The sequence below is a fragment of the Rousettus aegyptiacus genome, unplaced genomic scaffold (assembly GCF_014176215.1).
Source record: "Rousettus aegyptiacus isolate mRouAeg1 unplaced genomic scaffold, mRouAeg1.p scaffold_m13_p_15, whole genome shotgun sequence".
Taxonomy (NCBI): Eukaryota; Metazoa; Chordata; class Mammalia; order Chiroptera; family Pteropodidae; genus Rousettus; species Rousettus aegyptiacus.
In genome coordinates, this window is record NW_023416290.1 from 39,659,475 (window position 1) to 39,672,993 (window position 13,519).

General features: G+C 38.4%; 1 long non-coding RNA gene across 2 annotated transcripts in view; it reads right to left on the reverse strand.

Moving 5' to 3' along the window:
* LOC107517842 overlaps positions 1-13,519 on the reverse strand; it is a 32,070-nt gene that overhangs the window by 13,036 nt on the left and 5,515 nt on the right. Inside the window, exons 2-3 of one of the 2 annotated variants that reach the window (XR_004954636.1) lie at positions 3,910-4,019; positions 2,989-3,062 (exon numbers count right to left, since the gene is read on the reverse strand). This is a non-coding gene — a long non-coding RNA (uncharacterized LOC107517842). Of the gene's footprint in view, positions 1-2,988; positions 3,063-3,909; positions 8,815-13,519 lie in introns of those variants that run through there. The other variant, XR_004954635.1, reaches the window with a different exon arrangement.

The window sequence follows — 13,519 nt, forward strand, 5'->3', positions numbered from 1 at the left end:
TGAGGTTCGTCTGTCCCCCATGTAGCTGTCCTAATCCCTGGGAGGGCTGCTGTCCTGGGAGATTTTGAATGAATTCTGATAGAGTTCTAGTGTTCTGGCATTTGAGTTCTGACTTGTGCTCTCCTTCTTCCAGCTACCTGCCTGTCAAGCATGCATGGGGGAAGGAGAAGAAAGCGATGAGGTGGTCCTCATTTTATTTCTCTCCTAGGGGTGGCTCTCTGTCCCATTCCTAGACATGAGGCAGATTGACCCCTGTGATGGGATGACAGGTAGCAATGAGAAGTCCACAAAGGGTCATTTCGCTATGCCATATCCCCTGCATAATAAATCTGCCCAAGACTCTTGGGCCTGTGGGCGCCCACCTGGACTTGATCTTCATTGCTTATTTTCCAGTCTGAAAGTTCAATTCGTCGATAATTCTCCTGCTTCTAATAACACGTTAGCCCAGCTCAGCTTTTGCTGACTCCTCACACGCCTTCCCATGAACACTGCTTCCTTCAGCCGCCAGCGTGGAAAGCAGCTGAGTGGGAGTGCGAGGCGAAGCCAGGGAGCCCCGAGGCAGCGTTTCCTTGGCAGTCGGCTCTTTGATTCGACAAGGGGCATGCAAGGGCTCCAAAGAACACAAATATTCCCATTTTTTTTCTTTTTGGCAGAATTAACGATAAGTGCTTTAACAAGAACAGGAATATGATGAAGGAGACTGAAAAGAAAAGGAGGAAAAGAAGGAAAAGGAGACTTCTGACTAGATAGGAAACCCACATTGGAGCTCATTTTCTGGGCTGCAAGGATGACTTATTTTGTGTAGTCCAGAGTCACCCAGACAAAAGTCTTATCTCCTGTGTCCTCAGCAGTTGCTACCGCATTGTTAGAGGTCCACACATTTTGGGTTTCTGTGGTTGGAACAAAAACGTTTCTTTTCCCCAAAGCTAACGATGATGATGATGATGATGATGATGATGATGATGGTGATGATAGTGATCATTATGATTAATATGAGAACTCACTATTTCATACTTTACTGTGTATCAATGTTCTAAGTTATTTATTGATATCAATATATGTTTTAACACATGAGTTAACATATTAATCCTACAGCAAAACTATGAGGTAAGTACTATTATTACCCTATTTTACAGATGATGAAACTGAACTTGCTCAAAGTCATAACCCTGAAAGGTAGGTATTTATCCCAAAAAAACTAAAGTTAAGAGGGTTTTAGTAAACTATTCAAGGATGTACAATAAGAAAGTGATGAAACTGAGCTTCAAATCAAATCTGTTAGACTCCAAAGCATATACTGTTAGCCACTATGCCTAATTAACTCCTTAGTTCTCTCTATATAGATATAAACATACTTACATAGACACACATATATACGTATGTGCACATATATGTAAATATACACATACATCCACACAACCTAGAAAAGTAGAGATTTGATGGAATCGAACATCCATCTTGTGTTTCTGTACAAGAATTTGAAATTCTTAGCTTCTAAGACAGCTATGCCCACCATTTCTCCATGTCTCCAAAAACTTCACATTTTGGTGTACACAGGAAAGGACTGTAATTGAAAGTGACTTGGGCTGCATGGAGAAGGCAATGTGAGGCCCCCTTTCACCCTGTCCTGCACCTATGATTAAAGGGATCAATATTTTATCAGGTCTGAAATCCACCCTGTTTGGGAAGTTCTGCCTTAGAGAAAGGTTCCAGGCATGTACGTAGGAAGTGAATCGAGAACCTACCCCTGCTTTTCTCCCTTTTCACCTCTGCCATTTCTCTGCTCCTTCACCTACTCTGAATGTCAGTGTTCCCAGGAGTAAAAAGAAACGTCTCGAATAGAGTCCGGTTCACCACTAAAAGCAAACAAATATGCCCACCACCTGAAAGATCCCAGTTACAACTTTCCTTTTTCTTTCTTCTTCCTCCAGGAAAACAGAACAATAGTAATTCAAATGAAAGCATTAGGAGGCTCAGAGCATATTGTGAATATCATTTACAGAGAAGACAACCAAGCTGCAGATTCCACTTTTCCCCCAAACGAACAGCAACTGCAGTCTTGCAATGCCGTGATCAAGACCTGCTTGCTGGGTGTGCAGCACAGGCTGCGACGGCGGCGAGTCTCTTTGAGCCAAAACGATGTGAGCTGCACCACTTGGGGTTTTTTTTGTTTTTGTTTTTGTTTTTGTTTTTTTTTGTTTTTCCAGAACAGAATAAACATTGGTGCACATATCATCGGGGGCAGGCATGCCTCGGCAGAAGAGCACACTGTGCGACCCACCGCAGCCAGTCCTCTCTCGCTTTCAGTTTCACGTTTCTCAAATTCTAATTGACTTGCAACCAACCGCACCAGGAGTCTGCTGCTTTTCTGTTACAGAAGGCTGCACGGGGCCTTACGGCACATGCGCTGTGGAGTTAGCTCGCAGGCGCTCAGGCTTGGAGTGAGGGAGCCCATTCCCAAAGCTGACTCCACACACGAGACAGAGAACAGAGGACGGCTGCCGTGAGCCTTCGCTTCTCCACATTTTCCCCTTGAACCTGCGCAGTGATAGATGCTGGGTAAACCCAGTTGGTCCTAATGCCAGATGCAATGTACATGTGTTGTCAAACTAGGATTAGTTTGTTATTTCTCTTTTAAGTAGGTTAAGCTTTTTAAAGCAGGGGTAATTAAGATTAGGACTAGACAATGAATAAAGAAATCACAGGGCTTAATGAGGATACCGGAGCTACCCCCAAATGGAAAGAATAACAAGTTTGCTTTTATTGGTATGAGAAAGGAAAAAGGAGAGACGGCAATAAAAGATAAACAGTACGCGGCTCCATCCACCGTCCTCTGGCAGAACAGGAGCACACCCAACCGTGAAGGTACCGCGACCGTCACTTTTAGAACCCATTTTTAAAAAGGGTTTTCTCCCCACCCACTGCTTATTGGCTCTTTAAATTCTCTGTGGTTACTAATTTCAAAATACTGAAAACATACTGCCTTACCCTCAAAGACGAAGATGGTTATGCCGGCAAATATACTTTCTGATCCCAGGTTCTAGATATCTGCTGAAAAGAACCTAATGGAAAACAGGAAGGCACAAGGGGAAAAAGAGCAATCAGAAAGGCAGAGTAAATTCTCTCTTAGCTGATTCTATCCGTCCACTGTTTCTCCAAGCCACGCTCCACCCCCAGCACCCACTGCCATGGCTTTCGGCAGCTCTCATTGTCTCTCTCCTGAAGTAATACAAGACCCTCTTGAATAGTCTCCTCGCTTGTAATTAATTGTTCTTCCCTCCACTCCATCCACACAGCTGCCAGACTGCTGGCTCTAAAAGGCCAGCTTGTCCTTGTCATTCCCCTATTTAAATTCCTTCCTAGGGGGCACAGAAATTCCCCCCCCCCCCCAAGGAGTATCTCCTGTAAGTAATACTTGCACATTTTCAGACAAGAATATTCAAATCATCATTGTGTATTGACTGGCAGCACAGCTAATGTCTATCATTAGTGGACTGGTTAAATAAACCATGGTTCAACCATGTAGTTAGAAAACATGAAGCCGAAGAAAAGAATGAGGTAGATCTAAGTGTGCCAAATGTGCTGATATGGAACAATCTTGATACACAAAGCAAGGTTTGTGCAGCATGCTCCTGTGTGTGGAACAAAAGATGAAGAAAGGCAATATTTATACATGGATTACTTCTGCAAAGATACACAAGAAGTTAATGACCATGATTGCTTCCGGGGACAGGGGTGGGTGGGGTGGGGCAGGCTGTGGAACTGAGGCTCTGGGTTGCCAAAGATTCCTCTCATTGTATGCCCTTGAAGAAACACTAATCTGAAACACAAAAAAACAAAACCCTCCAGGTAATGAAGGCACTTCATTCACCATCTAATGAAAGCACTTCATTACCTAGCCCTACATACCTCCGACTCCTCCTCTGTTGACTCAGGTCACATCACACCATTTGCCACAGCTTGACCTGCCCCGGCTACTGAAGAATGTTCCACACATGCACATAGCCCGGTCTCCTCCCCTACATACCGAAGATAAGAACAGCGCCCATTACAGAATTTTTTGAGAAGTAAATGAGACAAAACACAAGTGCTTTTTAAATAGTGTCTGGCAAATAACAAGTTCTCAATAAATGTTAGTTGCTATTCTGTTGTTTCATCCTTCTCTATAGAAAGACCTTTGCTCCATTCATTGGCTGCTTATACCCTACTGCCTAGCTCGAATGTCAAGCACTCTGTGTTTTTCACAATCTCTGAGCTCTGAGCACTTTGTTTATACTCTTTGTGCAGTGCCTTTCATATTCTATCATAATTAATAACATACAGGTCTGCTTCTATTCATACCTTATTGGTTATATAAAGCAAGGACTGTGGATTATATAATTTTATAGACTACTATAATTTTAATACATATTTAGAAAAATTAAGTATAATAAGAGCAGTACAAAAATCCCCAGAAGATGCAGCATGTATGTATCACAGCAATCAAAATCCTCTCGCAGTATGTCTGCTAATGGTTTCCCCATTGTGTGACAATAGAAGAACCTTCTGGGAAATAAGGATTAGCATTAGTGCCAAGATTCCCCCAAAGGTGATCTAAGTACTTCACACCATTTTGGCCGTCAGGCCTCACTATTCACTGCTCATTCTTCTTGCCAGAATGCTGGGCCAGCTTTTAGTACTTAGCAAATATAGATTGTGAGCTAACGCTTGGCCAATGTCTAATTTAAAAGATTGACTGTGCATTAAAAGCCCTGAAAGGAAAAAAAAAAGTTTCGAATAAATCATTATAAGAGGAATCTCTTGGCTGATTATCACTTTGAATTTGAGTCCCTAATATTAACACAAGAGCATATTCAATTGTCTTCCATGTGCATATGGGAAATAATATATTATTCAGAGATATGAAACACAATTCCAAAATTAAAATATCTGAGGGGAAAAGATTTTTTTAGACCAATATATCTCTATGGATATAATGTGTTATCGGAATCATCCAGAGACACTTGTTTTAAGACTCGGGTTCTCAGACTTCGCCCAAGGCCTGCTAACTTAGACTCTCTACCATGAGGACCCTAGAATCTGCTTTTAAGTACGGCATGCGTTGATGATTCTTGAATACATTAAAACCCAAGAGCCACTGATTTATGGCAGCATTCAGGAAATTTGGAATAAGAAAATACAGCCAATATAAAGGTCTCATGAAACATCAAGCTTCACCAAATCACCAAATACCTATGTGTGTTGCTCCCCATTCTTTGTGGCCATTAGGCAGAGATGTCATATCTTTGGTTTTGTTAGGCACCCTACACAATGTCATGTTTGCCAGGATATTAAGGATATAGCAGGATTGGACAACTGTGGAGAATTTAAATGTTAGCTAGTGACTGATTCTTTTTCCCTTAGGCTCCATTTTAAGTTTCCCAATTCTAATTAGAGTTGTACTTTCCTGCACCTAAGGCCTGATAAGAAATAATGGTCATAGGAAGGATTGGAGGAAGCAACATGGTTTGCCTGGGGTGTCAAATAATGTGGAAGCCAAATTGAATCAAAATTGCACTTTACTCTTCACACTCATTTATTTTGCATTTAAAAAGGTCTGTCTTTTGAACAATCCAGTTGCCTTTTCAGTTCTTCACCTAACTGTGTAAACACCTGGCATCAAGTTAATAATCAAAAGTAACATGTTCCACTCAGCACATTCCTCTTCCCCCACAGCAGATAAGTCAGCTTAGTATGATTTGGGAGCCATTGTGCTTTATGGATGAATCTATATATTAACAAAGATTTATTGCAAAGTTATACTCTTTGGTGGAAAGACCATTTGTTTTCAAGCCAGTATCAATGTTTAAGACCCATTTCATCTTCTCTTAGATGTACGACCTTAATGAAGCAAGCCACTTCTCTTTTCTGGACCACGGTTTCCTTATTTGAAAGATGAGAATAAAAATTCTTGCTTTCAAATTATTGTCATAAAGATAAAAGAAATAATATTGAAAAAGCACTTAGAATATTGTCTTGTACATAGTGGGTATTTAATAATATGTCATTAATTTAATAATCAAATAACAAAGCATCGACGACTTCCTATTATGTGCTATCCATGAACTATATCGCTTAGGGAAACACTAAGAGTAGAACAAATAATGCTTAAGTTATGATAGTGTTCATCAACAAGATAAAAAAAACCTGAAATATACAAACTATAACAATATTGTATAAAAGTTATATAAGTAATATAAGATATATCATAAGGCAGTATGTGATCAATTTTTAGAGTAAGAGTTTAACTAAAAAAATCAGTAAATAAGAGAAGTAAATAATTCAGAGACTGGAAAGCAATTCGCTAAGGTTACCTTGAATATTACTGAGGCATTTGTGAGAGTATATTTTTATTCTCTCAACAAGTATTCCTTGAATGTCTACTACAAGTAGGTTCTATTCTAGGTTGTGAGATGCAGTGATAAACAAGGCAGAAAAGACTCCTACTACAATGGAGCCTATATTTTAATGGCAGGAAAGAGACTAAAAAGGAAATAAATTTATGTTCACAATTAATATAATTCCAAGTAGTGAGTGATAAATACTAGGGTAAGGCATTAGAGTGGGACTAGCTGGCAGTTACTTTAGAAGTAGAGCGTCAAGGAAGACCTTTCTCGTGTGTGAATGTTTGACCAGAGACCTAAATGAAGTAAGAGAGTGAGCCAAGAAGAGATCAGAGGGAAGGTAATGGAGCAACAAGTGCAAAAGCAGGAATGAGCTTGGAGTGCAAGATCCTGCAAGAAAACCAGTGGGGCCAGGGTGAGACGAGCCAGGGGAGCAGGACAGGAGACACAGTGAGAGAGGAGAGTGAAGACCAGATCACGAAGGACCGTCTCGGCCACCAAAAGAGAAATTTACCTCAAATTGTGATGTGAGCCCACCACAGGATTTTGAAAAAAGGAGTAGCATACTTTACTTTCTTTAAGATAATCATGTGCGGACAACAGACTATGAGGAGAAAAAGAATAAATATGAGACCAGTTAGGGGATTAATTCATTGGTCTAGGGAAGATGACAATAGCATTAGCTGTTGGAGATGAGAAACAAATCTAAAAATACAGTCGTTAAAAGAAGAAATTAGAGAGATCATCAAAAGGATGAAAGACAAGCTGGTGGACAATATAGGAAAAGTAAAGAGGATAAAGAAGAAATGAATTAGAGCTGAGGTTAGATATAGGGAGGTCAAAAGAGATTATTATTTGGGTAATAGAGTGTAAAGACCTGTAATCTAGAGCTCATACACTTGAATTCCAAGTCTATCACTCACTATCCACGTGCCTTTGGAAATGTTACTTAACGTCTCTAAGCCAGTTTCCTCATAGGAATAATGATATCCACATCACAGAGTTGTGAGGGGCAAATAAGGAAACACATCAATTTCCTGTCACATAGTAGGTCCTTTAAAATATTTTGTTCTTCACTTATATCCCGATTGAACTTCAATTTAATTCATTCCCTTTTAATAACAAGAAATCCCTTAATATCTTTATTTAGAAATGTGTATAACTTCACAGAGACTTTGTTGCAGTGGATCAACAATTATACCATATTTTTGTTAATTACTATCTTCTCCAAAAATCCAAGAAGAGTTCTAAAAACTGGCCTAGTTTATGGCAATTCAGGAGGATATTTCCAGGCAAACTGCATGACATGGTCAGATCACCTTAAGAGGAGTCCCTGTGCCAAGTCCTATTTACCAGATGGCTGTCTTGGGTCCACTGAAATTGTGAACTGTTAGCAGGAACATTTGCAATTTGATTGTCTGGGACAGTGTATAGGGGAGGCAGGCTTTAAGGTAATCAAAGCATAAACTCTATAGGGCTTTATGGATTAAGGTCACAGCCCCTCAATGAATGCATAATGACCTAAAGATGATTCTCATTTGCTCATCCAAAAGGAGAAATGGAACAACAGAAGGGAGGTGGCTTTTATTTCCATTGTGCTATGCTAAGTGACTCCAGGACTCACTGTCATGTCCTGTTGGCCTCGCTTTTAGTACAGCTTTCTATGCATGCAGCATGTAGGAAAACCAAACAGGTTTCTAAAAATCAAAATGAACTTTATTAAGCAGTTGAAAATGAAATGTTGAGTCACAGTGTCCAAATATGAGATATAGTTCCGGGCTTGGTCTTTCATACTGCTAAAAACCGGACACATGGTTAAACCAGAACAGGGAAAACTATTCATACCATATCGGTGTGATATACAAAAAAAAAAAAAAAAAAAAAAAAAAAAAAAAAAAAAAAACAAAGTTGGGTGTTGAGTATGAAGAAGGGGAGATGAAACCATATATAAAGATGAAATCTCACAAATTAGGGATAAAATAGGCAAAAATTTCTAAGTGAATCAGTTTTTTCATTTCCCCCAAAGACACCAATGCTCAATTTTAAATTTGAATTTGTTGAGACACACCACGTAGAACATGTTATCCTATCACTCCCTTAATTGTTCTATGTCACTGAATAAAGTTATATCTAAATGTCCTGTGGCTAAACAAAAGGGAGAATTTTTATAACGAATGTTTTGGGGCCATAGCGGAACTGATCATGTCAGTCTTACCAATGATAATACATTCTATAGTATAAGTAATAAATTGAATTGTGGCAAGAAAAAAAATACTTCCCTGAGTTTTAGGTACTTTGATTTGAAAAATGGCATTTCAATCATAGTCTTGATTTCTATGAAGATTTTAATAAAATTACGGAAAATACAAAAGACTTGTTCAAAGAGAAGTAGACTTTGCTCATCTGTACTATACAAATGTAAATTTCAGAAAAAAATTCCCATCTATAAACTTGTTATCAAAGAAAACGAAAAGATCTTACCCGCTATATCTTCTCCACACTGTGTACGCAACGCTATCAAAAAAAAAAAAAAAAAAGCGCTAGAGAGAAATGTGGTTTGCTTACCTATTTACCTATAATATTGAGCCTTTCGTAATGAAAACATTGGTCTCTTTACAATTTCCTTATAATGTACAGAAGCACTTAATGAGATTATTAATGTTATAAAAATGGAAGGCGGTTGCCTCTTTAGACATGTGCCTATAAGATGGCTATCATTGTTGCCAACTGTAGAAAAGATGTTAAAACGTTAGCTTGCCTTAAAATTATATTTTCAAAGTGGACGAGAAGAATGTACTTCTCTAATTTGAAAATGCATTGAGAATGAAAATTTAAAAAAAGATTACAGTAAAAACAGAAACTTACATGCTGTTTCTCTAAAACCGATGCTCTTTGAAGAGGCCATAAGAAACCTAGAAAAGAATAAACTGGTTGCACAATGACCTGTTCAATATTATGTTATGTGTAGGCTGCAACAAAACTCATGCAGTGAAAAAAAAAATGACTTAAAAAAAATAAGATTGCTTTAAAACTCAGAAAATGGCAGCCAAGCTAAACGGGGCTCTTTTTTTTTTTTTTTAACTATAACTACTTTATTTGAAATCCAACTTCAGTTTTACAAGTTCAAATTACCTCTATGTTTTAAAACCATTCCTAAGAAAGAGAGGTTTAACTTAGGACATTCGATGTGCTTAAGAGAGTTTAAAATGAGGGACAGTTTAGATAGATAACCTGCAAGATTAACTTCAACATGCAAAGGACCTGACTGATAAGCAGCTGTTCTACTAAAATAAATCTGTAGATACAAAATGAATGAACATTTTGGGAGAGCTGGGAACTAATTCTTACAAGCCAAAAACCTGCTGTTACTAGCAAATAAAATCTAAAGTTTTTAATATTCAAATTATTTTGTTGAGAAGATGTTTAGATCAATGTCATCATATTGGATCAACATCAGGAATCAGTATAATGTGGGCTTAATAAGTAGAGCTGCAAGACAAAGTGAATTTTATATTTGACTATATTTACTTTGACCACTACATAAAAGACAAAAAAGGACGTCCTCGGGTAAAGGCTGCAGGCAGTTCAGAGAAGTATTATCGGAAAAGGAAACTGAAAGAGTAAAAATATCCTACTGTATCATGAGACATAAAGAAACATCTCATTGTTATTTTTGATTAGATATAAGTAATATCTATTTAATTACTATGGATCTTAAAAATATATACTACTATAGCCTGAGATTGCTTAATATCCAATCAAGAGATAATAGGAGTTAAATTGTTGTAGCGGAGGAAAGAAATATTATCAAAATATTGTTAAATATTCCTCACACAGGATTTTTTAAATTAGTCCCACTATTAATTATTAATTGCCATTGTTAACTAGTTCTATTATTTTGGTTTAAATAATAGCATTTATATAACAGAAAAGTAAATAGTATAGAATTTAACATATTTTCAAATAAGCACCCATTTTCATACTTTATGTTAAAGTAATAACATATAAATTATATTTATATTTAAACATATAAATTATATTTATTGTATATAGCTATGGCTAAGGTTAAAGTTCACCTTAACTCTCTCCTAGACCAGTTCCATTCTCACTCATCTGATGCTGTCTAGAACACTGTCCAGTAAACCTTCCTCACACAGTCCCTGTCAGTCAGAGTTTGATTCCAGGGACCCCAATGACAATGATCGACACAGATGTGGCTCCCTCCTTCATGAATTTACAGTCTAGCAGGAAATAAAAACATCAAACATGTAATTCAAAAAAAAAAAAATGTGTGGACAGGAAGAATAAGGGACATACAGAGGACTAGAGAAAGTACAACTAGAAGAGCCAGTCTGACCAGGGGCGACTTCCCTGAGAAAGGGACAGACAGTTAAGGCAGGCTAGAAAGAAAACAGTGGCAAGCCCAGGTCACCACTTGACATAAGTCCGAGGTTGCAAACCAGTCGCCTAACAAGGCAGATCGAGGCTGAATGCCTATTTCGTTTAGCTATTACAAGGTTTTACAAAATTAGGCCTAATATGGTCTTTTTTTTATCAGGAGATTTTTACTTAAAAGCTGAATTTCTGGTCTCTTTTGAAAAATAAGAAAGTTAGTAACACTGGGCCTTAAATCTCACACTACAATGATTTGCTGGAAATGAGTAGCCACTGCCCCCTTTAAGAGACATATGCCTCCCCCAGCTCACATCGTCCCCATCATTCCCAGCTGCTGCCGTACATTGTGACTGAATGGCACATGTCACTTATCTTCATGCATTCTGCTACTTATAGTAGAAACATATTTCTTATCAAAATGAGAAAACAAAAGGATCGAGTGTCGGTGTATACGCAGTTTACTTCACTTATTGAGGTCACTTTAATGTCTGAGTTTGTGATGTCCATCTTAAGCCACTCTCAGATAAACAAAGGTCTCTTTATAGTTAAAAAATTAGAGATCATTTTTGCAGGATAGCTTTGTTCAGAACCTACAGGGCAGCTCCCTCTCCTAACCACGCCGCCCTCCCCAGGGTATTTCTAAACGCAATTCTAAACTCTCTTGATGTATTGAACCTAGCTGACCTTTTGCCGAGGTAGAGTCTCCAGCTGAACCGCCCTTCTCCCAGCCTTATCCTGCGTTCCATGCAGCTTATGTCCCTGAAATTAGACTCTGCTATCTCTTGGGAAGCATCTCCTGGTCAGAGGACTCCAAGTGCCTTGAATGTGTGCCTTACGGTGCCAATGATAATCAAATGAGGTGCAAGAAGAAAATGTTAACACTTCTATTGAGTTATTTTTATCTTATAAACAGAAAGAAACGAAAATGTGTAAACATATAGCTTGACACCAGTATCTTCACTCCTTCCATGTGCCCCATCATCATGGGTCCTCACAGTTTTTCAACTTTAATCCATTGTGATACATCGCAGTTTGCATTTGTCAAGTTTGTGAAGTGATCACCCAAGGTTCAATGGCAACGTAAAGGCAAAAACAACCATAACTCATGGCTTAGATGACTATGTTCAAATATACTATGTTGAGTCTTTCCAATGTGGGGGCCCACATCGCTTTCTCCCAGTATTTTCAATGCTTCTGTTTTTTCCTTTCTTTTAGTAAATTCACTTGTACTTGCTAGTAAACAACCTCACCTCCCAGTCATTCATTAGTTTAGAAAGACTTCCCCTAGATACACCAAACCCTCTAGGAACTATCCTCCTGCCTCTCTGACCAGCTCTGATAAGATTCCTTTTAAAGTCTCCTCCTTCTGCTTTTTGAGAAACTAATTATCACCTATTGCTTTTGCTTTGTGTTCAGATAGGACTGAGTTGGCATCCTAACTTCATTTATGTTCTTGATCAAGTTATTTAATTTCACAGTCTCCATTTTCTTATCTAGAAAAATACCAATTTCGTAAGGTTGTTGAGGGATTATGTGAAGTGTCTACTACTTTATATATGATAAAATAATTATTATAACAAGGAAAGATTTATGCACTATAGTATACCAGTATTCCTCTTATTCAATTTTGGTCATTTATCTTGTTTTGAGAGAGGGAGGGAGGGAGAAAGAGAGAGAGAGAGAGAGAGAGAGAGAGAGAGAGAGAGAGAGAGAGAGAGACTGATTTTGACTGAACAGAAATTCTTATGAATATTCAGCTACCCAGCTCTTAGCTGGTTGGCCATTAAAAAATAAGGAACTCAGAATGAAACTTTTCTTTGCTGGGTAAATTCTAGAGGCATTCAAATAGAATATTAAACTTACTGATTTTAGTTCCCATTTACCTGATTTGCATTTTATTTCTTCAACAGCAGGATTTGAGAGAGAGCGAGAGCGAGAGCGAGAGCGAGAGCGAGAGCGAGAGAGAGAGAGAGAGAGAGAGAGAGAGAAAGTAATGGAATGTCTGGGGCAGATTTTGGACACAGGAGACAAACTCCAAGGGTCTAAACTTACACATATACCAGCCTATATCTCTTCCTGATCTTCCTAGTAGAAGTACATTCCTTTGGTTTATCCTCACTTGATCTCTTCCATTTTCCCACTGAGGATTGACCAAGCTCTACTTTAGCCATACCCTTGATAGCAGAATGAATTCTATCGTCTCTTTTGGTAGGGTGTCATTTGTCACCTGGAATAAGGGCCTCGATTGTGATGAGGAAGTCCTGAATATCGATACTGTCTATCAACACCTTACTCTTGCCTTGTGTCTGATACCCCAGCCCAGCTAGCTAGGTGTCAGAGGTAACATTCCTCTCAGAGGTTTCAATACTCTCCATCCTGACCCTTCGACTCTGCTTGATGACTTCCATTATTTTTTTCTGTATATTGAGGAAGGTGAGATTTTTAAGCTTATAGGGGGTGGGGAAAAGAAACCAATCAAATGCTGTTTAGCACGCAAAAAGAAATGGATTGAATATCACCTTATTTGCTTTAATTCCTCCTATCCTACAACATACAATATCCTCTGGTTGGGCTTGCTGACTTCTTGGATCCCATTTATTTTTATTTCTAAGTGATCTTAACTTTTATTGTGAAATATGTCATCCATACAAAAGAATGTATAAAACATAAATACACATTTAAAAAAACACAATTGCGGAGCAAACACCCAAGTTCTCACCCTACCCCCGTGAAATGATAGA